The sequence below is a fragment of the Neopsephotus bourkii genome, unplaced genomic scaffold, assembly GCF_033783945.1.
Source record: "Neopsephotus bourkii isolate Nb327-2 ecotype Australia unplaced genomic scaffold, CSIRO-AGI_Nbou_v1 NB_991, whole genome shotgun sequence".
Classification (NCBI taxonomy): Eukaryota; Metazoa; Chordata; class Aves; order Psittaciformes; family Psittacidae; genus Neopsephotus; species Neopsephotus bourkii.
In genome coordinates, this window is record NW_026901483.1 from 2,818,892 (window position 1) to 2,845,413 (window position 26,522).

General features: G+C 37.3%; 2 long non-coding RNA genes across 5 annotated transcripts; one reads left to right on the forward strand and one right to left on the reverse strand.

Moving 5' to 3' along the window:
* Positions 1-385: 385 nt before the first annotated feature.
* LOC133215604 (uncharacterized) lies at positions 386-26,522 on the forward strand. Of its 4 annotated transcripts, none has more exons than XR_009726423.1 (6): positions 386-511; positions 1,496-1,658; positions 2,783-2,939; positions 7,727-7,780; positions 24,659-24,838; positions 26,189-26,522. It is a non-coding gene; the product is annotated as an uncharacterized LOC133215604 (long non-coding RNA). The 4 variants fall into 4 exon arrangements; XR_009726425.1 differs by lacking the exon at positions 26,189-26,522 and adding an exon at positions 25,677-25,808; XR_009726424.1 differs by lacking the exon at positions 26,189-26,522 and adding an exon at positions 1,919-2,071 and having other exon boundaries at positions 24,659-24,971.
* On the reverse strand, positions 14,910-25,836 carry LOC133215605 (uncharacterized). Its single transcript, XR_009726426.1, has 3 exons — positions 25,722-25,836; positions 18,944-19,013; positions 14,910-15,200 (listed from the first exon to the last, which is right to left on the reverse strand). It is a non-coding gene; the product is annotated as an uncharacterized LOC133215605 (long non-coding RNA).

Here is a 26,522-nt window from a genome sequence, read left to right on the forward strand (position 1 = left end):
GGGCCAGAACAGCTTTCAAGCACGCTTTGGGTTGTCTGTTTTTGCCTCATGCAATATGACTACCAAGAGGTCAATAGAAACTTTATCTACTTTATTAATAGGAAATTAAAGTGTCTGTCTTGGATCATGCTAAACCCAGTGTTTACAGCAGCAGGTTGAGGAAGCTTTCATTTCACTCTGATGGCAAAACACTGTTATTTTCAGGCGTGTGTGGGATACCTGCCAGGTCTGACATGTGATGGTGCTTTACCTTAGGCAAATGGCCTAAACAGTTGCCAAAAAAGACTATTAGTGAGAGCAGATTGAACTGAAGAAATACAGATGATCGGAGTGTGGAACTGCAGGAATTGCCATGTCTTAACAGACCTTACCAAATCCATTTACGGGCGTTCACTTGGATGAATTTCTTGTCAGAAGACATGTAAGGATCAAAGTGTCAGAGACCTGACAGCAAGTACAGGTGATTCGGAATTGTGTGAGAAGATAATCTCATAAAATCATGAGGAGAAAGGTGGGTACAAGTTGTCTACATTAAGAAACTAATTGGGAAAACCCATTCTTCACCCTTGCTGCCCGATAGCCTTTGTACCATTGCATCCGAAAAACCCAACAAGAAAAAAAATTACCTATTCCACTTCAAATAAAAAAGGAAATATCTGTCAAATCCTGGCAGGATGGCAGCTACAGTGTAAGATGTGCCTTATACAATTTAAAGTTTAAAAAAGCAAGGATGAACAGAGTAGACTATGATTAGAAAGTAATACCAAGCAATTTCTTTTTGTTTAAACTATGCTTTAGGCACTTAACGAAGCAGGGAGGCTGAGCACAACTCTGAGGGTGCTTTAAGTGGATATTGCAAGGATGTTAAAATGTTTATGCCTCAAATGCATAAGATTGTTACGTAACTAACAGGATTATAACTAAAATTATCCAGTAAGACCATTTAGTTAGGCGGAGTATATTGTACTTCCTGTCTTGCTTTCTCTATAAAACCTATTTTAGTCCTTTTGGATAAAGACAGACTAACCTAACTGCAGTTTCACATAAATATGTTTTTCTGTACAGTTCATTGTGACTCAGGATTTGCAGCTTCTGCCTTTTTCCAGGCTGCAGTCCTTGACAGAAAATGGTTTTACTCTGCTGTTTTAAACATCATAGGAATGATTGGAAAGGGAGCTACATACTGAATTGGAGGCATTTCTTTAGTGTTGATGATGGAAAGGAATACGTATATACATATAGAAATCATTTCACTTAAAGTGAAATTGGGAAGGAAAGGAAAATGGTTTCAAAGGTGCTCTTCAATATGCTGCTGAATTCCTTTCATTTGAATTGATCTCAATTCGAAATTCAAGGCTGTTTTTCCTTAACATTCAGAAATGACTATGGATTTGTTAGTTTGGGATACTGGAAGAATCAAGGTTTGGGTTTGTCTCCTCTATGATTGATGGAAGGCTTACAGAAATATAAATTTAATATAGATTTGTCATTTCAGTGCATGTGACTGAATGCAACTTTACAGATGTCATCTGAAAAGTTATCTGGTGTTTGAAGTGCAGTAGAAAATGACAGTATTTATAAAATACAGCATGTAATGATAACTACTACTTTCTGAGCATATAATGCAAAAAATACACTTTCAGCAGTTGCATAGAAAAGTAGATTTTTAAGAAAATTATTTTATTAAAATTAATAATTAAAATACTTCTGTAAGGAACTTCTGGGATTTTTTTTTAAAGATGATTCTTAATCGAAACTTTTCCCTTAAAGAAGGGGAAGTAACTCATAAGGACATGGATGGCATTTGGTTTATTTTATTATTATGCAGAAGCTCTTTAACATAAGTCATTTTGGATGCTAAATTATCTTCTGAAAGCCGAAGGGCTCTTCTGAAGCACTTTGTTCTATGCGCGTTAAGGCTTCAGTACAGCGGAGTTAAAGAACCTGGATTTTGTAATGTAATTGAAAATGACTCAATTTTATCCCAGTCAAAGGATGGGATAGTATATTTTTCTAAGCTGAACATGTTCAAGACAGTTGACGGATATTGCAGATAAGGATGAGTCTAACAGTAAGTATTCTACCTTTTGAAGTAATGATTCTATTAAATAGTCATGGAAGTGCTTTACAAAGCAGAGGAAGTGAGAACAAACACTTGTGCAGACTTAAGCTCAGTGGCTATAACAAAAGTGATGTCTTAAGTAAAATTGGTTGATAAAGCAGACAAGAAAAGCCTCTAAGCAATAGCTTTGCAGATGGCACTGAAAGGTAATGAAAATAAAAATTAGAAATAAAGATTTTTCTACTCACTCCACTGAAATAGTGCAGGAGTAAGAAAGGCAGTAAAACAGATTCCTTGATGAAAACGCTCCAACAAAGGACATTCTGAGAGTATGATTCTATGTGTTTGTTAGATATAGGTATCAAAACTTCAATATAGTGGAACTATTCTAAAAAATGAAGTACATAAAATTCATAGCATTTCTTTTCAATGCTGTGCTTTATCACTGGCTCCTTTTGTTACTTTCAGTAGCTAAAGGAAATGCGGCTGGTTCTGAACTATTATTATGTCTTTCATAGAGACAATGTAGATATACTTTTAAAGATAAACTAAAGATAACTAAAGATGTGTTTGAGACTTCTAGCTTGTCCTTCCTATATTATGTTATGTTACATTACATTATATTGCGTTACATTATGTTATATCCAAATATACTCATCCTGTGTAACTTCAAGGCCAGATTAAAAGGCCAGAAATAACTGCATTTTTTCTTTGAAGCAGAACCAAGTGTGGGTCCTGTCATCCAAATAACCATAAAGCTGTCAATGGAAACTTTGCTTACTGTGCTTCTTGATAGGATTGTTTATGGTTGACCACATGGTCCATTTAACCCATTACTATGTCTTGTGCTTGCTTCATCAGAAGAGCTTGAGGTCATGTTAAGAGAATATGTCCAAGCTCAACAGTAGTAAACTTCTTCCTAGTTCCTGCAGACATTTTAAGATTCAAAGCACAATGGCTTCTGCCTTTTTCCTATCTTTTGTGTTATCCTTTCTGAGCTGTATTTGATCACATATTATTTGTGATGTCTTAACACGTTTTACTGAAATGCTTCTACATCTTGCACTTCTTTCCTGCCAACAGAAAAAAACCAAGTTGTAAAATGCTACAGATAACAAAAATTGAGAATAAGTACTTCAGGGTACAACAGTGAAGCAATGAAATGGTTTTCAGTAGCAATTAAACCTTGTGGAAAGTTTTTACACATTAAATCCTATTTTTAATGCTATCCACATATAGAAGATCTGTAGAAAACTGGAACATCTAATACCTAAGGCAAATCAAGATGAAATAAAGACATAGAAGTGAACAGAATAGTCTTATTTCCAGGTAGAATTTTCTGTAAAGTGCAGGTAGGCATTAGCTGAACACCTGGTAAATTGCAAATTCAAAATTGCAGGTTTTTGTTCCAAGGACATCCTTAGCTCATGACATTCTTTTTACAAAATAAGTAAAAGGCGCCATTTCCAGAATTGTGGAGGAAATATTCCAACTATGTATTTGCCCAAATTTCATCTTCTGTTGGAGATCCTTCAACAGTTCCTTGATTTAAAAAAACAAAACTACCTAACATCAAGGTAACTGGTAATATTTCTCTCTTTTCAGTTGCTACTCCTCCCTCCCATAGTGGTTGCAATGTGAAATCAGACTGCTTGGGATTTTGGCAGTGTTTTGCTTTTGTACTAAATCACCCATTTGTCCAGACACTTTCAGAATTCAAGTAGATGCAATCTTTCTGTGAGTTCATTCTTTTATTCTTATGTGAGTGTGTAATCACAAAAAAAAACCAACAAAAAACTGCCACCTTTCTGCACAAGTAAATCAATTATCTTTTTTTAACACAATTTTTCATGCAACTAGCATATGGTTCCTATGTATATGTGTCTTGGGTTCAGCAGTTTCAGTCATTTTTATCCTTCTTCATAGCTGGTGCAGTGCTGTGTTTTTGACTTTCAGCCTGGGAACAGCACTGATAACTATGATGGTTTTTGTTGCTACTCAGTAATGTTTACTCTGACCAAGGACTTTCTGAGTCTCATGCTCTGCCAGGGAGGAGGGGAAGCTGGGAGGAAGCAGGGACAGGACACCTGACCCAAACTAACCAAAGAGGTATTCCATACCACAGCTTGTTATGCCCAGTATATAAACTGGGGGCAGTTATACAGAAGGGTTAGATCACTGCTTGGGCAGGCTGGGTATCGGTCGGCGGGTGGTGAGCGGTTCTATTCTCTTCCCTTGTTATTTCCCTTATCATTATTATTATTATTGGTGGTAGCAGTAGTGATTTGTTTTATACCTTAGTTACTGGACTGTTGTTATCTCAACCCGTGGGAGTTACATTCTTTCGATTCTCCTCCACATCCCTCCCGGAGCGTGGGGAGGAAGCGGGGGGAGTCAGTGCACAGCTGCGTGGTTTTCTGGGTTGCCGGCTGGGCTTAAACCACAACAATATGCATGTGTAGTGAAGCCTCATAGAGCTGTCTGTAAAAGCTATTTAAAAGCTATTTAATTGCTATTTTTGTCTCTGTTTTTGAGGTTCTTCAGCATTAACCCATTTCAGAATGAATGATGCTGTATAGGTTGTGCTCTGTTTTTAATGATTACTGCTCAGTGTTCTTTACCTCCTATGTATAGACTGAAACAACTTCACAAAAGGCAGTAGCACTCCCTGTTGCTTGTTCTCACTAACACTGGCACTCACCTACAAGGATTATAGTGAAAATAGAGTTTCTGATGCTTTACAACATATGAAAGTATTCCAATGCCCTTTTCAATGTCATTTGACTGCAAGTGAAGAAAATGACAGGCCGAAGGAGTGCCAATTATGAAAATCTAACCTGATTTTGACAAATGTGCACAGAATTCTCCTACTCTTGGAAGAATTAAGAAAAAATAGTGGTGTCTTAAGGGGCCATATCTGTGTGGGTAAGAAATGCTTAATAATGTGCAGTTATACAGATCAGCCTTCAGGAGCATTCTGTTGTATTGTGTCTGCAGTACGCTTAGTATAACATGCAGCCTGGGCTTTTTACACTCCATGTGTTCCTTTAGTTTATCATTGGTTGCTCAATGTTATCTTTGCATTTGTGAGCATGACAATTGAAGACAGATATCACAGCATGACAAGATATTGAAAGACTGGTTGGGGGTTTATGCGTTTTGTTTTTTTGGGGGGGTTTAATAATCAGTGTTCTTGTTTATTTGAGTTTTCTTAATATTGAACTTGGTTTTGCCTTGAGGTGACTGAGTAGTATTCTAACAGGGTTTTCAGAGCCTGTATTTTAGGAGATAGAGGTGTTACTAGAAGCAGCTCTCTAAAGAAGGAATCCATGCAGTGCGTTTATTAAAGATAAATGATATTTAAGTTAGTTATCAGTCAGTACATATCATGAATTTTTCTTTACTTCTCTTTGTAACCAGGATCCTCAGTCTGCTGTTATTTTATGTTATTTTGTATTTGGTTGAAGATTTTCCCAATAAAATCACTCTGTGCGGGTATGTGCTGTGCAGAGAAGTTTCTGTTAGATGTATGAATAGGAGGTTGCAGAGCTCTTCTGTACAAGAGTAATCATGGGTAACAGCATGGCCATGAAGAGACTGATATTTTGGACCAGTTTTCTATTTTAGCTTGAGACTCATGGTAGCATGCAATGTGTTCCATTCTGCACAGCTTTCGCTTTTAAGATTTTAAATCTCACAAAACTCAGAAACCCATTTGTATTTTTGTACTCCTTGCTTGTCTTGTAATACACTTTGAATTAAAATGCATTCTAAACCAAATTACTTTTAGCTATGATAACTGTATGAAGCCTGAACAGGTTTGCCAAATCCCCTTCATATTTAGGGTTTTTTTTTTATTTAAATGAGGGGGGAAATGTAGTAAGATATAACAGAAAATCACCTGAAAGAGGTGCTGATCTGCTACTTAATATGTTTTTCTATTTTTTTGCCAAACTGTTGCTTGAAAACCCTTTTTCATTCATTTGAACTTAATTCCACTCACCTGTGGAAATGAGAAGCCACTGCCCTATGCATGTTATATTTTGAAAGTCCTGAAGTGCTCAGAACTTATCTCAGTGTGCAATGAGGATAGCAATGGAATACTTCAGAATGGAAGGGACCTCTGAAAAGTGCCTAGTGAAATCCTCTGCTCAAAGGAGGGTTACCGCCAACACTAATAGAGGTTGCTCAGGGCTGTTTCCAGTCAAGTTTCAACTACCTCCAAAGATGGAAATCCCGTAACTCTTCAAGGAGGTGACCACTTTTGTTGACATTATTTTCTTAGGACCAGGAAACATTTTCGTTGTTGCAGTTTCTGTCCACTGACTTTTAAATGTTCTCTCTTCTCACCTCAGAGAAAAGTCTGTCTCTGCCATTTCTGTAACTCCCATTCTCCAGTGGAAGCCTGAAACAGCTGCTTGTTTTGCCAGCTCTTATTTTCTCCAGGCTAAACCCACTGAACCATTTCAGCCTCTCTTCATACCTCATATGTTTCACTTTCTTGTGTGATGAGAGTATCTAAACCAGGTCTGAGTACCCGAGATGCAGTCTGGAAAGTGTGGAATATAGAGAAAGAAACCCAGTTTTTGTCTATTGCAACAAACTGATACGAAATGGCAATATCTGGGGCACTGGTTATATCCAGTGCTCTGTCTTCATCTAGCTTGTGTTAAAAGCATAAAATCACAGAGTACTGAACTTCCCATAAGTCTCTGCTAAGACTTATAAAATGATTTCTGTTCCCTAAATGATCTCACCATGCACAAGACAGGCAGCCCTTGTATGTTTCTTCCCTAATCTTGTATGTGGGTTGTAAAATGGTGGACAATTACAAGACGGGTCATGACACAGTCAGGGACCTGTGTTAAATATTTGCTTTTAGTAACTGTGTACATAAGTGAACCAGGAAAACAGTGGATAAAGCCCTATCTGGTCACGAATGGTATGTTTTGCTTATGTTAGTTTTAGTGACTAGAATGAATCCGGATGGCTTTTCTAGACTCTGTAATAGAGAGTGAATACTTTGAGTGATATTTCAGTATCAGTGGAAAAAAATCTGATTTCAGTTTTATCAAGGCAAATACAATCTAATTTGGGATACAAATGCAGTTTCTGGTTCATTCAGCATTGTAAGTGATCCTATTTGAATAGACAAAGGAACAAATTTCTTGTTCTTCATGTTATTTAGATTGAAAGGTATTTCTAATGCATCATTTGTTCTGTTATTGTGCATCATGGCAGGCTTGATGCAATTATTCCTAATTTTCCTATAATAGGTAGCTTAGTAGAAATAGGAATGTTCCTAGAAAAACTAACTGTACAACTCCCTGTGGATAGCTTGGTCCATTGCTTCCTTCTCCCAAAGTATCTCTGACACTAAGTAAGGTACATAATGGCAATAAGTTTAAAGAAAGACACTGTCAGAATCCATGTCATTCCACAGAAGTAACCTTAGTTTCTATTTTAAACCCTTCTAACTTGTCTTGCCCTACCATGGATAATATTCTGTTCTTGTTAATTTAACAAACATTTGTAATAAGACCATAAACAATATTTTCATCAAAGCACTAGTACAGTACAATCCATGTAAGCCATAGGTGGAATCAGGCACGTTCTTTGTGAGTGGTAACTTGAACCACATATTTTGGTTTTGTTCATTTTTAGGGACTAAAGAACACTTGTGCTTTGTAAGAGGATATGCCATTAAACTTCCTCAAGGTAAGCTGCTTTTTCTGCCTTTTTTATGTAGATCTTCAGTGGGAGACTACTGAATAATTAACTTTGCTTTCAGCTGGACTGTGATTATTGTTTGAAATATTTTAACATGATGTTAACTTTATTTTCATTCATTTCTATACCAGTAGCACTTTTTGTTCACATCCCAAGGGATATGGGGCCTTCATTTGTCATTTTCAGGCTTTTTAACAAGATGGTAGGGGATACTGTTACAAATTTTGGTATTTAGCAATGATGTTTTATGAGATGTAGTTCAAGTTTTGGTGAACACTGAAGAAAAGCATGCAATAAGTGAGTAGTATTAGGTTTTTTGGCAGAGAAACCTTTGAAAGAGGAAAAAAAGATCCCAGCCGCAGTGGGAACATAAAGAATTTATGTTCTATGTGTTGAGAATTTAAAGAGAAAGGTCAAAATCTAGAATAAAGGTTTTTGCCGTTTAACCTCTGTGAGGTTTCAGCACTGTAAACAGACTTATTTGGTTTTTAAGATACAATTAGGAAGTGTAGGAAATTAAGTGCTGCTTTGGTCATCTTTGCAAAACCTTTGTAAGCCGTGCAATGCTTAGCTATAAATCTTTTAGTTTCTGTGTCAGATTCTACCATGATCACAATGGCTTGAGATTTTGAGAAACAATGAAAGATAGCATATGTCTTCAGAATTAGTCTGCTCTCTCTCTGCCATGGGACTCAGCCTCAGCAAGAAGATGCTATGGGATACATAAATCGAGAAAGTAACCTGTCTGTCTCCTGATTTGGTATGCTAGAATACAGCTGTCTCTGTGGTAATATGTTCTTTAATGCTTCGTTGAACCTGTTCTTAGCGAAATGAAAATGCATGTGTTTGACACACTTGCGGAGGTGGTTGTTGATCAAAATAGTTTTTCCTAGCTTTTTTTTTTTTCCTCATTCATCTTTTCATGGGCATCATTATCCATTACTTACAATTATTCTGAGAACAATGCCTGAAGCTTCTTTTCTAAACTTGTTTGAATATGCCAACATAATGTACACAGAGCAGTGTCCTTTTGGACATAGGATAAAAAATTAAAAGGACTTCAATTTTTTTTTTCAGTTGGCTCCAGCAGCTGGACTTCCCCCTGTATTAAAATCACTTCAAATCTCTTCTCAGTTCTGTTCAGAAGCCAAATTACCTCTGAAGGGTAGATAAAGTAAAACTGGCACATTTAGTATTTCTTGATGAGGTGTGTGTATTAAAATATGCAGTTCTCTAAGGCAACATATAAAACATGCATAATCTACTATAATAAGATTCCAGAAAATACCATTATCAAGGGCTGAAATATTTGGAAGTGATATGAAGGAATGTGCAGTGCAGGCCTGACTTCTGTGAAATGAATGTTGGAGTTATCTGTGTAGTTCAGGACAAAATATACCTGCTACTATTGACGCTATTTGCATCATAGTGTGCAGATATATACTGTAAAATCACTGCAGTAGAAACAGTCCCTCTTGCTGTGCTCTTCTTTCTGATGAAGTGTGATAGAAGGTAGAAGAGGGAAGAGTACTCTTATTACCAATATTTTGCAGGGATGAAGAAGGCTGAAAGATGTTAACAGAATTAATCTGGCATTAGACAGATACATGACAGGAAAATGAGTAATTTTTAAAATCTATGTTCTCACAGTATAGTTCCGTATTCTGCATACTTTAAAATTTTTAATAAGATAGAATGATGTTATAAGGGGAATAATTATTTTGCTCAGAATTGCATTACTCTTTTGCCATGGTTTAAGTCCAGCCGGTAATTCAGAAACACACAGCTGCTCTCTCACTCCCCATTTTCCTTCCCCCGGCTCCTGGAGGCATGGGGAGGAGAATCGAAAGAATGTAACTCCCACGGGTTGAGATAACAACAGTCCAGTAACTAAGGTATAACACAAATCACTACTGCTACCACCAATAATAATAAGGGAAATAACAAGGAAAGAGAATACAATATCACCCGGCGACCGATACCCAGCCTGACCCGAGCAGTGATCTCACCCTTCCAGATAACTGCCCCCAGTTTTACATCCTGGGCATGACAGGCTGTGGTATGGAATACCTCTTTGGCTAGTTTGGGTCAGGTGTCCTGTCTCCACTTTCTCCCAGCTTCCCCTCCTCCCTGGCAGAGCATGAGACTCAGAAAGTCCTTGGTCAGAGTAAACATTACTGAGTAGCAACAAAAACCATCATAGTTATCAGCGCTGTTCCCAGGCTGAAAGTCAAAAACACAGCACTGCACCAGCTACTACGAAGGAGAAAAATGACTGCTACTGCTGAACCCAGGACACCTTTTCAATAATAGCCTATTGTTACAAAATAAACATTTGACATTGCTACATAATGATAAGGAGTACCCTGTTGTTGCCTCACGGTAATTCTGTTATTTAATCCATCTTTTTCAATAGTCTCAATCTCTGAAAAATTTTTTAATAGTTTTTAGGACAAGATTCTATGTGCTGTGAACATAGAATTTCACATGCAAATTAAACAGACCTAGGATCTAATTATATAATATAGTCGAGCATTAAGAGTTATGGCCCCGAGTAAACCAGAAATCTGAGATGCAAAGAACAGATTTACTGAATGGGACACCTAAGGCAGCTGATTATGTTTAAATTAAGGGAGACGTGTTTGAAACATGGTTTTATCTTGAGTGGGGGTAGCATTCAGCTTGTATCCAGCATCACTGTGTGGCTGGACTCAAGCCTCAAACGACTCCGTGGGCTGACATGTTTCAGCCTTCCATTTAGGCACACAATTAAAAACCACCTTTTTAGAAATACAAATTGAAAGTGTGATTGACCAAAGCAGACAGCTCTCTGCCTTTCTAGTCACAGTGTAATGGTTAGATTACACACCTAGGAAATCCAGGAGTTTAAAGTCCATTGCGGCCAACATGCAGACTCTAGGTTTAAGCATTTAATAGGCTCAAACAAGAATTACAATCTCCCATTGACATCAGGAAAGAAAATCAGTTGGCATGTTGCATACTCATGATTTAGTTCAATTGATATTCACCAGGAGTAAGTGGCAAAAGATAATGTTCTTTTTCTGTTGAGGTTTCCTGATTCTTAGATATTTTACTTGCCACAGAGGGGAAGAAGAGATGGTTCTGATGGGAAAAACATGAGTGTGAGCCCACAGTAATGGTTATAGTACCTCACACACAGATCTATTATCACATATATTGAGCGGAGTGTTAAAGGTGATGTGTGATCTGTTTATTTTTAGAGGGCACTTTTAACTTACTTTGACTTCATGTTATTTGTTGTTCTAAGTACTTTTTTAACAAATTACATGGTAGTAACTGGGCTTACTATTTGTCAAACCATACATGGAGCACAACCTTGCCCCCTGGACAACCATACTGCTCAGGTAGTAACACCCAGAAATAGGCAGTCATGTCTCATAGGAGAGGGAACACCATATGGAACTTTATCTTCCATTGCCATTCATTCATTTAATTTTATTTATCATCTAAGAAACAAATAGAATGAATTACGAAGGATTCTTCTTGGGCACACAGGAAATGTGCTAAAACACTTTCACTTGTATAATTTGGAGATTGGATAGATACAGCTTACAAACATCTATATGCCGTGTATTAATATTAATAATAAAACCAAGAATATATTGCTTATAAACTTGCCTTCCTTGTTTATAATATAGCGGAAAGTTGAAGGTGCAGGTTTTGGGAGGGCTGAATATTATGTTTTATCATTTACTTTTTTATAATTTCAGATTCTTATTTCCTGTGTATGCACAAATTTACTGTTGTAGCAAATCTGGCTTTCAGGTCTTTGTGGTTCTGTTGGGTTTTTCAAGGGGGCATGAAGGCATTTGTAGCATTACTAAGAAAAACATGAATGTGAAATCTACAAAGATTCTGCCTATAAAGAGAAAACATTACATTGTCAAACTTAATGTCTGATCTTTAATACAAATCTGGGTTGAATAAGAAACTAAATACACAGTTTTGAGTTTCTGAATTTCTCTGCCAGTGAAGCAATAACTGTCTTCATTGTAGGTAAGTACTAGTTGTACTGTTCCTACAACAGTGGGTACCTTGTGAATGGCTCCAAACTGCTATCATCAATTCCTGACAGACTTCTGGCACAACATTGCTGGCATTTTCTGTGAATAGTGTTGAATTCACCTTGTGATTTGAAACACTACTGAACTTGTTTAATTAAATGACAGCATAAAATTAATAGAAAATAATATTATCTGCTGTCTTTATAATACAGCCATCACACCAGCGCTACAACTAACAGAAAAAAATCACTGATTTCATAGCATGCTCATCATCCTCTCTTTGCCCCCTTTTTTGCCTATGTGCTTGCTTGTGTTGAAAAATGTAACCCTTTTCGTTATTTTTTAAAAACAACTCTTGCAAAATGTAACCCTTATTTATTTGTTATTTAAAAAGATGACTGCAAACTGTAACCAGAGAAGTAAGTAGAACAATAATTACTGTGGGAGCTGCATAACTGGCAGCACTTAAAGCAGAAAGAGAAGTAAATATATCACAACAAAACCCAACTTTTTTTTGTTGCACGTGCCTCAAGGTGTCTGTGGCCACAGTTTGTATTGACTGAAATGCCTTTTATCATTCTTAAACATAGTCCTGCTATACGCAATCAATATTGGGGTTGGGGGGGTTATCTTTTTGACAAAACCTGCAAGATTGATTACCTGCATAAGTATTATTTTTAGAAATAATTCATCAAGACTTTACAGACACCTTGATGTCTGTGATAATATAAACACATTTTGAGCATCCCCTCTCATCCCCATCACAGCTAATCTTGCTTTAGCCTTTTACAACATGGAAAGAATTAATATATCAAGGCAAATGAAGCAAGAACTGGCTATGCTGCTATATCCTTAAATTCATACAAACTATTCAGCATCTCTTCATAACAATCTGGAAGCCTCTGCACAACACAAGCATGTTTTTGTAGATGTAGCTGGTCAGAGCTATACAGTTTAAACAGCTAAAGTATAATGGAAGAAATGGATGAAGATAAAATACTTGAAGACATAGTAAATTATGACAGTATCTTGTTTCTTTACAGCGTAGAGAATAATACTTCACAGTAAGGCTAATAAGAGTATCATTAATTCCCCTGTGAAAAGTCAGTCTAAGATAAAAAGACAATTTCAATGAAGAAAGCAGATCAGTTGCGTACCAGGGTAGAAGCCCACCATTCTATCACAGAGAAGCTGGCCATTCTGTACCTCTTTCAGAAGAATAAAATCCATATTTTCATTTGCCAAATTTTTTCTTGAACCATGAAAATTACTGTAAATGAGTATGAAGATGAGAACAGAGAAACTGAATGTTCTCAAATGGAAGTTCAGAGGCAATTTAAGCTGTTCTTTTAAGAAGTAAAGAATGTCCTGATGAAAAGATTCTCACTGTGTGGTTATACAAGCGTTCCAGGCAACTTATAGTTGTTCTTACTCTACAATTGTGTTTTTAAAGTTTATAAATATCTCAAATTGGTTGCTGTTGCTATGAAGGCCAATTTGTAAGAGTAAATTCTTGTAGCTTCGGAAGCTTCAGTGCAGTGTTTTCATAGTTCGTTATTGTGGATTGTTAGACTCATTTCTGGATCGGTGTTAACCTGGTATATGTGGGGTTTTATTTGGCCTGGGTTAACTTAATGTGCATTGCAATCAGAAGGGATGATTTCATAGGGGATGGATTGCTTACTTTAATCTTCCTGTAATATTTTAATATTACATTTTTAGAAGCGTTCACCATCAGTTGTTCCTGTACTTATCCTTTTCTACAGAAAGGAAGGGAATTCAAACTACTTTTTTACCCATAACACATTATTTCTTTTGCTTTACAGATACTATGTATTTATTGGTAGTCCTCTGTAGAACTCCCTTTCAAATTCAAAATTTGGGTCATTCTGTGGAAGCAACAGAGCTTATGAGTTAATTATAAGCTGTGAGACAACATGTATTATTTCGAGAGGAAATTGTACAGGAACGTAAAGGCAGCGATGATAATTATATGGTAATTTTTGTTATAAATCTGAAATGTTCATATGATAACTTATATCTTGCCATATGCATCTTAAGATGAATATCAGTGCTACTTCAATATAAGCCAGAAGAGATACATATGATAAATGAGAAAGGAATTACATTATACTGAAATAATACAGGGTAGAGCCAGCCTAAAGTGATAATCGCTCTCTAGGTTCCCAGATGAGTCAGGCCCTGAGGTCGTGTAGGTCCTGTAAGAATTATATTGCCAGGGTAAGAAAGCCTAGAATTTAGTATGAGTTGTGAAGGAAGAGGGTGTCCACATCAGTGGGGCTCTTCAGGCAGGAGTGCAGAGCCACACCTTGGGTTGTTGGTAAGTGGGCTGCTACCACCTGGGGCAAATCTTGTACTGGAGGAAATAAGCTAAATTCTGCAAAGATTAATTAGTAACTGAGGAGAACACTCCCCCATATGCTTCAGATTAGCCATTTTACCATTTCCTATACTCTGGTTTCAAAATCTGAGTGAAGCACTGTGAATGCTGCGGTTTTTATTTTTTATTTCTTCAGCAAGCAGCAATGAAAATTCTGACAACTTAATCAGCCAGTATTATGTAAATGTGTGGAAAATTACAGTAGTTGATGTCTGAAGAGGGTTGTCAGCACTGAAAGTGTTTATAATGTTTGATAAAGTTATGAGGGTTTTTTGCAAACAAGTAAAAATAAAGCCTGTATCACCACAATTTTCTATACATTTATATTTTGGATTCTCAGTGAAATCCGGATTCAACAGAATCAGATTTTCTAATTAGTGCAACTAGATGGCCAGTGTTTAGTGCTAGCACAATATATTGTATTGATTTTGTTCAGTCTTTCCAATCATTGCTATGCAATGACAAAAATGGAGAAAAAAAGCTGGCAAAAGGCAGAGACAATCATTACCACCCAAGTACCTTCAACACAGTGATTACTGCATAAGATGCTGTCAGCACTGTTAGCTTGGTGCAGAGAAATGTACAACAGAACCTTGTGTTGGCACCTTGGTTGTGTTGTTGCTGCTGGCTTGAGGTGCCACAGAATCAGGCATCATCTGATAGAGTAGCAAAAGACATGGGTGCAACTCGAGTCTGAGAAAAGGGTGAGCTATTATATCATTGCTCCTTGGGAAATTTCTTCATGGTATATTGATATTAGCAGGAGAGTAAATGCAGCTTAGGAGATGCTTTGATCTGTGAAGTCAAGTAGAGATGCAGATTTTCTCCTGATGTGCTATACCATCTTATTCGTCATGTTGATTTCACAGCATGGTGAGAAAACAGTAATTCAAGCTTGTGCAGCAGCTTCATCTTGATGAGGGGGTTTATTATGCTGAGACTTCTTGTACAGGTGTTTCATCTGAAAGAGGCAAAACCATATGAGAAAGGTAAGGATAATGGCTTAGAAAGTGCATTAGCTTTGGGGGGGTCCAGTTTGTGCTCCAGGGGTAGTGTAGCCACATGGAAGAAAGCAGAAAATACGAACCTACTTATCTGCCTCTACAGAGGGATGTATACATGTAATGTCTTCACTATGTTTTGGTTTAGGCATTCTTTGACATCTAACAGCTAAATGTCTCTGAAATATCCTAAGTGAGCTTTAAATGAGACTCAGAAATAGCCCTTCCACTCAAAGAAAAACCATTATGGGTTTAAGTATTATGAATTAAATGCATTAGAACAAGCTATAGTTATCTAAGGCTTATACAATCCAATGCAGAACCTGGAACGCAAGAAGCTGTGAAGGGAAAATAGTTGCAGTATATCCACCATGGGGTGTTAAAAGCAAAGCCAGCATCTCTTTGTGTTGATGAGTGTATCAGGATTTTTGTTGATTTCACTGTGAAAAGTTAAAGAATATTAAGGTTGTCATACTGAAATACATTTGTATTGCAATTTGGAACATAGTATGCTTATAAACACACAAAACAAAAATTGGCTGACAGTGTACCAAGGATCCAGAACTGTGGTTCAGACTGTTAAACATAGTTTAATTATTTCAGTAGTTTTCCACCCTGTTGATTACATTTCATTTTTGGCAGGCCAAAAAAAATACTAATTCATGGATTCTTTAATTTAATTTCAGCCTTGAAGCCTGTATGGTGTGATTCAATGAACTTTGATTTTTCATTACTCTAAAATTGGAAGCTGAAATGTACTATCGTATGTAGAGTCAGAGAATGGCTTGGTTTGGAAGGGACCTTAAAGCTCCTCCAGTTCCAACTCCTGCCATGGGCAGGGACACCTTCCACTAGAGCAGCTTGCTCCAAGCCCCTGTGTCCAGCCTGGCCTTGAACACTGCCAGGGATGGGGCAGCCACAACTCCTCTGAGCACCCTCTGCCAGTGAAGAATTTCTTCCTAATATCAAATCTAAATCAACCCTCTTTCAACTTGAACCTATTCCCACTTGTCCTGTCACTACATTCCCATGTAAGAAGTTTCTCTCCATCTTTCCTGTCAGCCCCTTTAACCACCAGAAGGTTGCTATCAGGTCTTCCCAGAGCTGTCTTTTATCCATGCTTAACCACTCTAACTCTCTCTGTCTTCAGGGGAGAGATGCTCCAGCTCTTGAACTGTGGCCTCTTCTGGTCTTGCTCCAACAGCTCCACATCTTTCTTATGTTGGGGGCCCCAGAGCTGGATGCAGGACTGTGAGGGGGGTGTCTCCCCTTAGCACAACAGAGGGACAGAATCCCCTCTCTCGACTTGCTGCACACACTCTGGGGAATGCAGCCCAGGATATGGTTGGTTTCTAGGCTCAAAGTACACACGGCCAGGTCATTTTGAGCTTTGTATTGGCCAGCACCCCCAGGTCCTTCTCCTCAGGGCTACTCTCCATCCATTGTCTCCCAGCCTGCATCTGTCCTTGGGATTGCCCTGACCCTGACGCAGGACCTTGCACTTGGCTTTGTGAAACTTCATGAGATTTGCATAGGTGAACTCATACAGAATTGCATTTCACAGTGTGAAAATTTTTCTTTTTGGTGTTGTGGGATACCTGCATTGTTTTGAAATAGAAGAAAATACTTTTTTTTTTTTGCAAATGAGCATAAAAACAACGATTTGATGTTGGGTGCTGCCTCAGATAGCCTTTTCGGGTACAACTGCTTTAGCTCCCGAACCTTTCTGCAGTGTTGACACACATCAACAAAAATAAATGCACACTCAATTATCTGAATTACATTCAGAGAGATTCTCATCTCTGTTTTACAAAAGAAGAAACTCAAATGGGGGAGAACCATTTCTGTGCCAATTACTACTAACAGGGCGGCTGAGAGAAAGGGGCAGTTCAAGTTGGAGTTTGGGGGGCGTTGGTTGTTTGGGGGTTGTTATGTTTCTTAGTTTGTTGTCAAAATTCTTACGTATTAGAACATTCGATTGCTGGGGGGGCGGGGGGGAGAGGGATTGCACTCAGTTCAGCCTCTGCATTTGAATTTAGTCCTGCAAAAAACAGTGTACAGAATTTAGATAATGATGCTGCTACTTTGAAGTGGGAGATGAATTCCAGGAAGACAGCAGACAAGGTGTTCCTGTGGTTCCTATTTACATTTTCAATTATGCCCTATTTTAAAATCAGTGCATTGTATTGCAAACACTGCACAGTGAATAGAAATATATTTTTCTGCTTTCTGAAGTAACCAATGTGTATTCACTCCCATAGCATAGCTAAGCATTTACTGCTGTCTCTACAGAAATAGATTTAGGATTGATGAAATCAGGTACACTGCCATTCCCTGTTTAGGAGTAAGCGAAATGTATACCCTTTATGGATTTTGCTTTGCAGACTACCTACAGACATCTGGGATGTAGCTTTCATGATGAGAACATACTCTGTTTCATCCACTCACATACAATCAATTTTAAATAAACCATAAAACAGTTTTGCACTAAAAAGTTTTCTTACCTTACAAATTCTTTTTAAGATGTATACATCCTTAAGTTACTGGAAGATAATGAGACGTACTCTTCCATGTCACCAAGATGCTTATGGTCATAGTTAAAATAGTTGCATATTTTCCATCTTTTGTATTTGGTGTCTGGAAGTTAAGATGGTTCTGTGTGTTTGAGAGAATAAATTAAAACCTTCAACACAGTGATATCAAATGCTTGGTCTAAATTTTCAAGTGTAAGAACTGAAGGGTGTATTTTCTGTATTTGTGATAAAATATAGTCCAAGCTATAGAGTTTCAGATGTATTAAATGAGTCTAGCACTCATCTACTGCCTTACTCATTTCCATGACTTTAAAACCTTGATTTTTTCATCAGGATGTTCCAGTCTCCATTCACTTTTTTTTTGTGCATGTGTGAGTGCAAGTAATGTTCTTAACTGACTGAATGGAAGTAAAAATGCAGTGTCTCTTGGAGTGGAAGTGGGAAGAGCTGCAATAATATTCTAAATAATAGTTCCTCTTTATCTAATTTTCTTATTAAAAGGAGAAAATGGCTGCTCTGTGACTATGCATGTCTCCTGCCACTACACAGCTCTAATCAAAAGTCTTTGTCTACTGAATTTTTCCCAAACTCTACAGCATAAGGAACTTCTGTCAGAGAGGATCATTTAAATCAAAATTGATGGTACCATATTCTCCAAACAGGAAGTATCTTTATTAAAAACCAAAACAAACCCACAAACAAAAGAAACCAAAATCTTTCATTTGCATTAAAATATGACCTACAGCTCTAATATATTTTTAAGATAATTATGTCAGGGGAAAAGAAAGAATCCTTATAAAATTAAGGATTTATTGACACTATTCTTGGGATGAAAAGTATTCTAAACCATATGTTTCTTAGATGCACTTTGCATGAATATGAAGTGCTTTCAATTATTAGGAATTATTCCCAGCTCCACAGTTACGTACTTTGCCCTGTTTGAGTACAACTGCAGAGATTGTTATTAAAAAATACAAGCATTCAGAAATCCAGGCTTTTCACTGGAATTCTGTATTAGCATTTTAAATTGTACTGTTAACAATATCAAAGCACATATTAAAGAAAACCATAGCTCCTTCTAGTGACCAACAACCCTGTTTGAAGATGCTAAAATTGTTTTCCAGATCATGTTAAAGGACAAAGTTGTGAAGCTCTCAGGTGTTCCTTACATTATTCCAAAGTAGAGATGAGTGCTGTTCTGGCTTCTTTCCTGATTTTCATATTCTTCATTATAATCACCTAATAAAGAGCAAGTTGAATCTGCATTTAGATTAAGGAGATTTTTCTAATAATAAATTACAAGCTTTTATTCTGTTTAGCAAAATAGGAACCAAAGAAATATTAAGGCTCTTGTTTCTGTGAGCCTTATCTTTTCTGACAAATACCAGATTTCCCAAATTTCCTTCATTTGACTGCAGGATGAGGATAACTGCATTCTACAGCAGCTCTGCTAGATCTAGTTGGAACTACCTGAAATAAGTTCTTTAATGAGGAAAATAGTGCAGGTTTATAAAATGATGACTTCATTTAAAATAAAACAACCAACCAAAACTAACAGCAAAACCCCAACGAAGTCTCAGACTGAAATGACCAGCGATGCACGCTAGGACACAAATTGAAAGTATTGTATACATTAACCTCTTGCTCTGTTATTCTTAGTTGATCACCTTCCTGGTATATAAAAATATCTTAACAGCGTACATCAGGCTTGAAGAGAACTATTGGCAATAATCTGAAGGATTCTGGGGCATGTTGTTAATGATCATTCCCACTCCTTCCCTCATTATCAAGATACTTTAACAAGTTGTCTACAGTCCAGAGTTAAGATCTTTTGCCTTCCATCCATTTTCTGTTTCACAGTTTCTTGTGCAATGTTGCTTCCAAATTTGACACAGCAGTCTTTTGCAAAAAAAATGTCAGCACTGTTCTAACTCCATAACTTGGTACAGATGACCTGATATTAGACAGGGAGGCCCTTGTTCATGTCCTTAAGACAGACTGCCACTCTTGTGAACTTAGGCCAAGCAGCTTTGGCTGACTTAAAGATGCTTCTTTGCCCAGTCCACCAAGTGTATCTCTGTTACCTCTGTCTTTTCAGTCCCCATATAAGAGTGACTGCTTAGAGTGGCTTTCCTACCAAACCTAATTGCTTCTTGTTTGGGATGGGAAGCTGGGACTGTGATGTGTCACCCTAGCCTGGCCTTTCCTTCTAATTCTTTTCCTCATGGGAAATAATAAAGGCTATTTTGTTATCCCAACTTAACAACAATCAATGAAATTAAAATTAACTGTCACCTAACAGAAATGCAAATGTAATCTGCTTTAGTCAGCTCTCTGCCCTTGCTCATCAACAGATACCCATAAAGAGCTCTCTGCCATACAAGATTGCCTTCTATTTATCTCTCTTTATCACTTTATTTCATCTCCTGGGAGTAGTGATGCCTCTTGATTCTTTACAGACCCTTCCTGACTTACGTCAGTAATTTAAGATGATGCTCATGACTTTCACCCAAAAAAAAGGCACTGAATATTCCTGGCAGTCAGAGCAATGAGATGTTGGGTAAAAAATGCCAGCAAAGTACTCTTCAGAAAAAATATACTCTAAAAATGGAATATAGAGATAATCTTATTTCAGCTTATTAATTATGCCCTGTAAGCAATGAATCAAATCACTTTGCTGTATAATACAATTACTGCTGTAATTTGTAGTCATTACAGTTTGTGCTGAGGTATAATTGTGTAATACATTTTATGCAAGTTATTGACAGAGAAGGTCTTAACAACTTTAGCATGGAGACTTACTTTGGGTTTACTATAGTTTAATTTGCAGATGAAAAGCACAATAGGCCTAACAGCTTGTTGTGTCTACCTCTCATAGAGTCATTTAAGTTTGGATCATGCAGAAAGAACAAAGATTAGAAAAAGAGATTTAGGGTAGAAGCGTCACTACGTGGTACACCATTCCCTTTATAGCCCATTGGGTGCTGTTGTGTTGGTGCATTGTGTCATGTGTGCAGACTTAATTCCCTGGTCAGCAGTATAACAGGTTGTTTGGAGACAGTAGGTGTCTTTTCCACATGCAGTGAATTACTTCAAGTAACATTTGATCATTTGGCACAGTCTTCTGCATCTAAGTAATGTTTATTAAACCAATTGTGGTTTCATATAAATACATTTTTAAGTTTCAACTCTCACATCTAAAATGGAGCATAATAACTGCTGTTACAACTTAAGGAGATGTTGCAGGGAAGGAAGCACTCTTATATCATCCTCTATGCTTTCTTTGTTACGCTCCTGCTAGCTGACATCTGCCATCCTGAATGTTATTTGTGGTTGGCTTTGTTGTTTTATTTTTGTCTTTGGTGTCCCTCTATAGAATTTTAAGAATGGTTAGTTTCACAGTTCTGCCAGCTCCTTCACAAATAACAGTGATTTTTTTCCTTATCTAGTGTCTCTTTTAAATTAAGGAGAGGGATAATGCTAAAAACCAACAACAGAAGAAGATTGCCTTTTCGGATGTATCGGTGTTCTACATATTATAGCACACAGACTGTGTAGACATCACTTCAGAAGATTTATATGGGTGATCTGTATAAAATGGCTCCTATTGAAAAAAGGTGAGGGGATGATTCTGAAAATCTGTCATGTGCTGTGGAGCCGCTAACTTGGCAGCTTCTGGGCATTCAGATTATTCTGTTCTCAGTGGTAAATATACATCACTTGGGTCAAGTAAATTTAGTTATATAATATTGCTACAAATTATATTTGAATGATGCTTTTCACTGAAGTCTTACCTGACTGCTGAGTGCTTTGGATTTCTTATCTAACCTAGCAGTTAATTTTAAAATGCTTTATGGGGGTAAAGAGTTACTCCAGAAGCTTATAAATGGACCAGTTCTGGGCTAACCTTTGTTTTCAGCCAAATTAAGATTCTGAAGGTTGAGAAACCCCTCAGTTACTCAGATGTTTCTGAAATTTGTCATTGTGGCAAAACAATTACCTTTACATTCAGCCTTAACATATTAAAAGTCAGAGATACATACACTCAGCCTCTACATAGCATAATATTAAAGATATAAATGTTACAAGAGCAAGAAAATAACTTATTGTACTGAGTTGTGTGCATGTTACTATTTGCTTACATCTGTAATATAATTTAACTTATATACACTGCATGAAGCTGCAATATAGTCATAAATTGAACGTGTTCAGTAATAATGATATTGTTTCTCTCTTCTTGATTAAAACTCTGGAATTCCCTTTCCTAACATTCCTCACTAGAGTCTTACAAGTCTGAAAAGGAGACTTTACCATTATGGAAAATCAATGGAGCAGGAAAAGGGAGAATATTATTGGGCAAGTTATCAGCTGCTTGTCACTGCCCTCTTTTGGAGCATACACTGTCATGTATCGGCAATCTGACGATTAAGCAGCTCACGCAAATACTGTCTCATGTGTCTTGGACAGAATTGGATAGAACAGTTTAAATAGTCACTTTTTGCCTTAAGTAAATCAGCAAGCTTTGAATTGAAACACACTGGAGTAGATCAAAAGGGATAGCAACCTCCTTTTAGTGATGCAGTTGATGCCTTAATACAGCCAATGGGCCCATGTGGCCAATCTTCAGAGCATCCACTTTGCCCAGCTCAGGATCCCAAAATGAAATACACTCTCTTTACCTCCATGAGCAGCTGCAGCATATATGATTGTGCTCATTTGAAGTCAGATACTCAGTTCACTTGAAATTGCCAGGATATATGAATTCTATCAGCTACATGCAGAGTTTTGTCATGTATTCTTTTCTGATATATCCTCATATCAATTTGAAAGGATACTTTCCTCTTTTGGTGTGATGCATTAAAATATGTTACATCTCAGAAATTGTAGTCCTCTTGTTGCAAATATGACCTTCATGTAAATGTAAATAAATCTTGCTATGTATAGCATAGATTAGCCCTAGAAGGATGTATAACTTCTCATGTATCCAAAAGAAAAACTGGTAGCTCAGTTTTGCCTGAAGAATAGCTACCTCATGGGAGCTACATACCATTTACATAAAATCCTAATGCTTTACCTTTATTAGGTAATAAATCACATAAATTTGACTACCTTAAGCCTGGGAGAACATTCCTAATTGAGAGCTCTAACGAGAAATTTTAAAAAAGAAAATAAAGAAAAAGCAAACCGGATGCAAGATTTTATCAAGATGCTGCTCCAGGATGTCGGGATCAATAGACACTATGTTTCATGGCTCTGTGACTGCCATTTTGGTGGTACTTGAGTGCCTTATTGACTGCACTGCAGGTGTCATTATTGGACTATTGCACTTTGTAAATATAAATGAAATATGTAGATAAAGTAACTTGAGCAAGTTGTCTAAGCCATTGAACTTTGTCTTCCAATTGCTGGCTAGTGTCCTTTTTCTTCCACCATTCTTTTTCCTGGTCATTAGAAGTTATTTTAATGAATAAGTCTCTTTCTGTCTTTACCTGTCATGATGTTATAAAAGGATCCAATGCATCTCCTAGAACCCTTGAACAGTGACCTTGGCTGTTTCATTATATTGGAATATTGAACAAATAAGTTCAGATTGCCTCAGAGACCAAAATACTTAGATTTCAATATTCTTAAGCAGTTAGTAGTGTGTTATTTTATAACTGCATCTATTTCTGAGGATGGCTTTTCATAAAAAATGAATATTAACTGGTGAGCTTCAAGGGAACAGGGGATCTGGTAGAACTGCTTGTGCTTGTAACCTACTGTGAATACAATTCTCTGTAGTGAACGTAATTGAGATTACATGTGCCCAATAAGAGGAAGGGAGGTAGAAAGCAAATGTTTTTTATATCTGACTGAAGCTATAGTGTCTAGGAAATGCATAGTGATGATGATGGAAAAACAACATTCTCTGGTTAAGCTGATACTATATAGAAACTATAATAATTTCCCCATACTTCCTGTTACTTTTGCAAATTTCTTATAACTGACCATTGTAAATGAATATGGTTTTGTGCATAGTAATAATTTCCAAATATAAACTCCTGAGAGTTACATATGATGTCTTGCACCTTATTTCAGGAAGAGTATAAGCAGTTGCACTCCTTGTTATTTGCTTGCAACCTCTTTTTTAAGCTGCTTCAGAAAAGAAAAAAACAATCATAAGAAACAAAATAAAGTTATTCCATTCTTTTCCTTGATGCAAACTTTATCCTCAGAATGCAGGATCCAAATTGTAGTGTCTCTTCGAAAAAAAAGTGGCTAATGTTGCTATGGTTACAGAACCATTCCCTTTGCTTTGCTTTTCTGCCTTAGTAATGAAAGGGGAAAGAGGGATTTTTATTCATGATTTGTATGATGCTTTGCAAGGGAGACTCATCTCTCCCTGTATACTTCATATACAGCTTTCTTAAACTGGAGTATTTTGGGGTTTGGTTATTTCTCAAGGTGTTTATCCCTCTTTTCTTAATAAAGTTGATGAAAAACTAATGTAATCTTAAAAAGCTGGAGTGAAATTGTCAGTTTCACTCACAATCCAGCTCAGATGAAAGAGAGATTCAATTTCCATCAGTCTAATCCCCCTCAGCTATACAACACTCAGGTTGCCCGGAGCTACCTTAGTTTATTGAATTAGCTTAATCTCAGGAGTGACTGGCACAGCTATTTAATTTTTTTGCACAAGGTATTCTTAAGACTCCTTAAATGCATGTGGAATAGACTAAGTCATGCTCTAGGGTGCCCAGCTTTACTCCATTAGGTTACTGGGGTTTTTTTCTCTTTGTACTTTTGTGAGCAACTTACAGTTTCTTCTCCTTCCACTAACACAAATCTCTTGGAACCCAGAAAAAAAGTCTATGATGTTTTGCTTCTCTGTGATTCTTCCATAGGCTGACAAGTAATTTCTAGTATGGCTGAATTTAAATGCTTGTGAAAACTATTCCCATTTTCTTATCAACAAAGCATCATCATCAGCACATCTCGAGGATGAAAATACATTTGGAAGCAGCCACCAAAAGAGCAATGCAACTGAAATATTCTCCTCAGGACAATAAGCAAGCTCTTTAAAGGTAGCAATGATATGATGTAAATGTACTCTCTAAGGACAGAATAACTGATGCATTTCCCTGGGGATCATTCTGATTCTGCTGCAGAAAGCTTACTGTGAAATGATAATGCAAATAAAGACTAGAAACTGTGTAAGGGGTTTGTGCTTTTATTGTGGGTTGTTTTGGTTTTTTTAACTAACACGACCCCCCACCCCCCCCAACCTAATTTAAGAATGACCTTCCATTTTACAGAAGCTGAAGACCAAGCCTACTTCAAACAGCTCCATTAGGAAGAGAGTTTTTGCTGGCTGCCTTGACAGTGCATACATTTGAGGTGGGGATGTTAGCATGGCCATTATTAATGTTTCCTGCTACTTTTTTTTAGTAACAAATAGTTCTGACTGTCCTGTAATGCCAAGCAGCTATATGAATTTCTCCAGTCTGAATGGCTTTTCTATATCTATTATACACACTCAGATATATATTCCCTTTAATGTTTTTTATTTCATTCTATTATTTCAGCCAAAGTAGTTGCAGATGTCTCTAAGTTAACTTAAGGAAGTAGTATAGTGCTGGTGTGTTGGCTTGGGGTTTTTCAGTTTGGATATTACTGTCCCTTCATTCTCTCAAGCCTTTGCTTTCTGGAAAACTTAAAGATTAGTGCCGAAACTTAATCTGATAGCCTTTAGCATGACTACACCTTTGCTGACCCTAGGAAAATGTACCCATATTTTCTAAATCACAAGACTAAGAATTTCAGTTAACTCTTAGGAAGGTACACTGTTACTGTAAGCAAGCCCTTAAGAATGGGGCTTTTTTTTTTGCCTGAGCAGACTGGATATTGTCTGTTCTCACACAGCACCGACATGTCCAGACTCTTAATGAACCATCTCTTCAGACTTACCGAGCATGCACCAACTGCCACAGCTTTGGAAAGGGAAAGGACTGGAAATATGCCATCCTGGAGGGCAACAGCAGCTTCACAGTGCTTTGAACTGGAAGGAGAGGTGCAGAGAAAGAGCCCTTGGTTAGAACTGGGAGCCTGTATTCTTAGTAATTCCCTGCTGATACAATGAGAAAATAGATTGAAAAGAACAAGGTAATAAGGTAGGATCTGTGTGTCAGGGACATAAGCCTAAAAAAGCAACAGCTAGTGTGACCTTGGTCTTGCAGCATTAGTTTTACAGCTGAACAGCAGAAAAAGGACATGAAGCAGTTCCTGCTGGAGATATAAAGCTTCCATAGATAGTTAGATTTCATGCCAGTTGCTGACACAAGAGAAGCGGTGGGATAAGAGGACCTTTTGTGGTGTGTAGACATAGCTAGAGACTTTTCAACACTGTTGGAAAGAAAAATATCCTTTTTTTGCAGTACCAGTTGACTGGGCTCTTGAGAAATGGAGTGGAATGGAGGGGAGTAACTGCAGAAACTTTAGAAATAGAAGCTAAAGGTTGAGAATTCAAGAGGACTGCAAATATGAAGGTGAGTAAAAAGAGCTGAGAGGAGTCTAAAATTTCAGGAAAGGGAAGCAGGGGACCCAGGAGACTTTCAGACTGCAGCTGACAGAATAAAGATTAGGAAGGGCAGAATAAAGAACAGGAAAGAACATAGTAGAAAGAATCAAGTTTTGGAAGTAGGAAAAAGAATTTATCCACATTATCTTCTGGAGTCTGCATTTAGAGCTGGACAACAGTAGATAAATGAG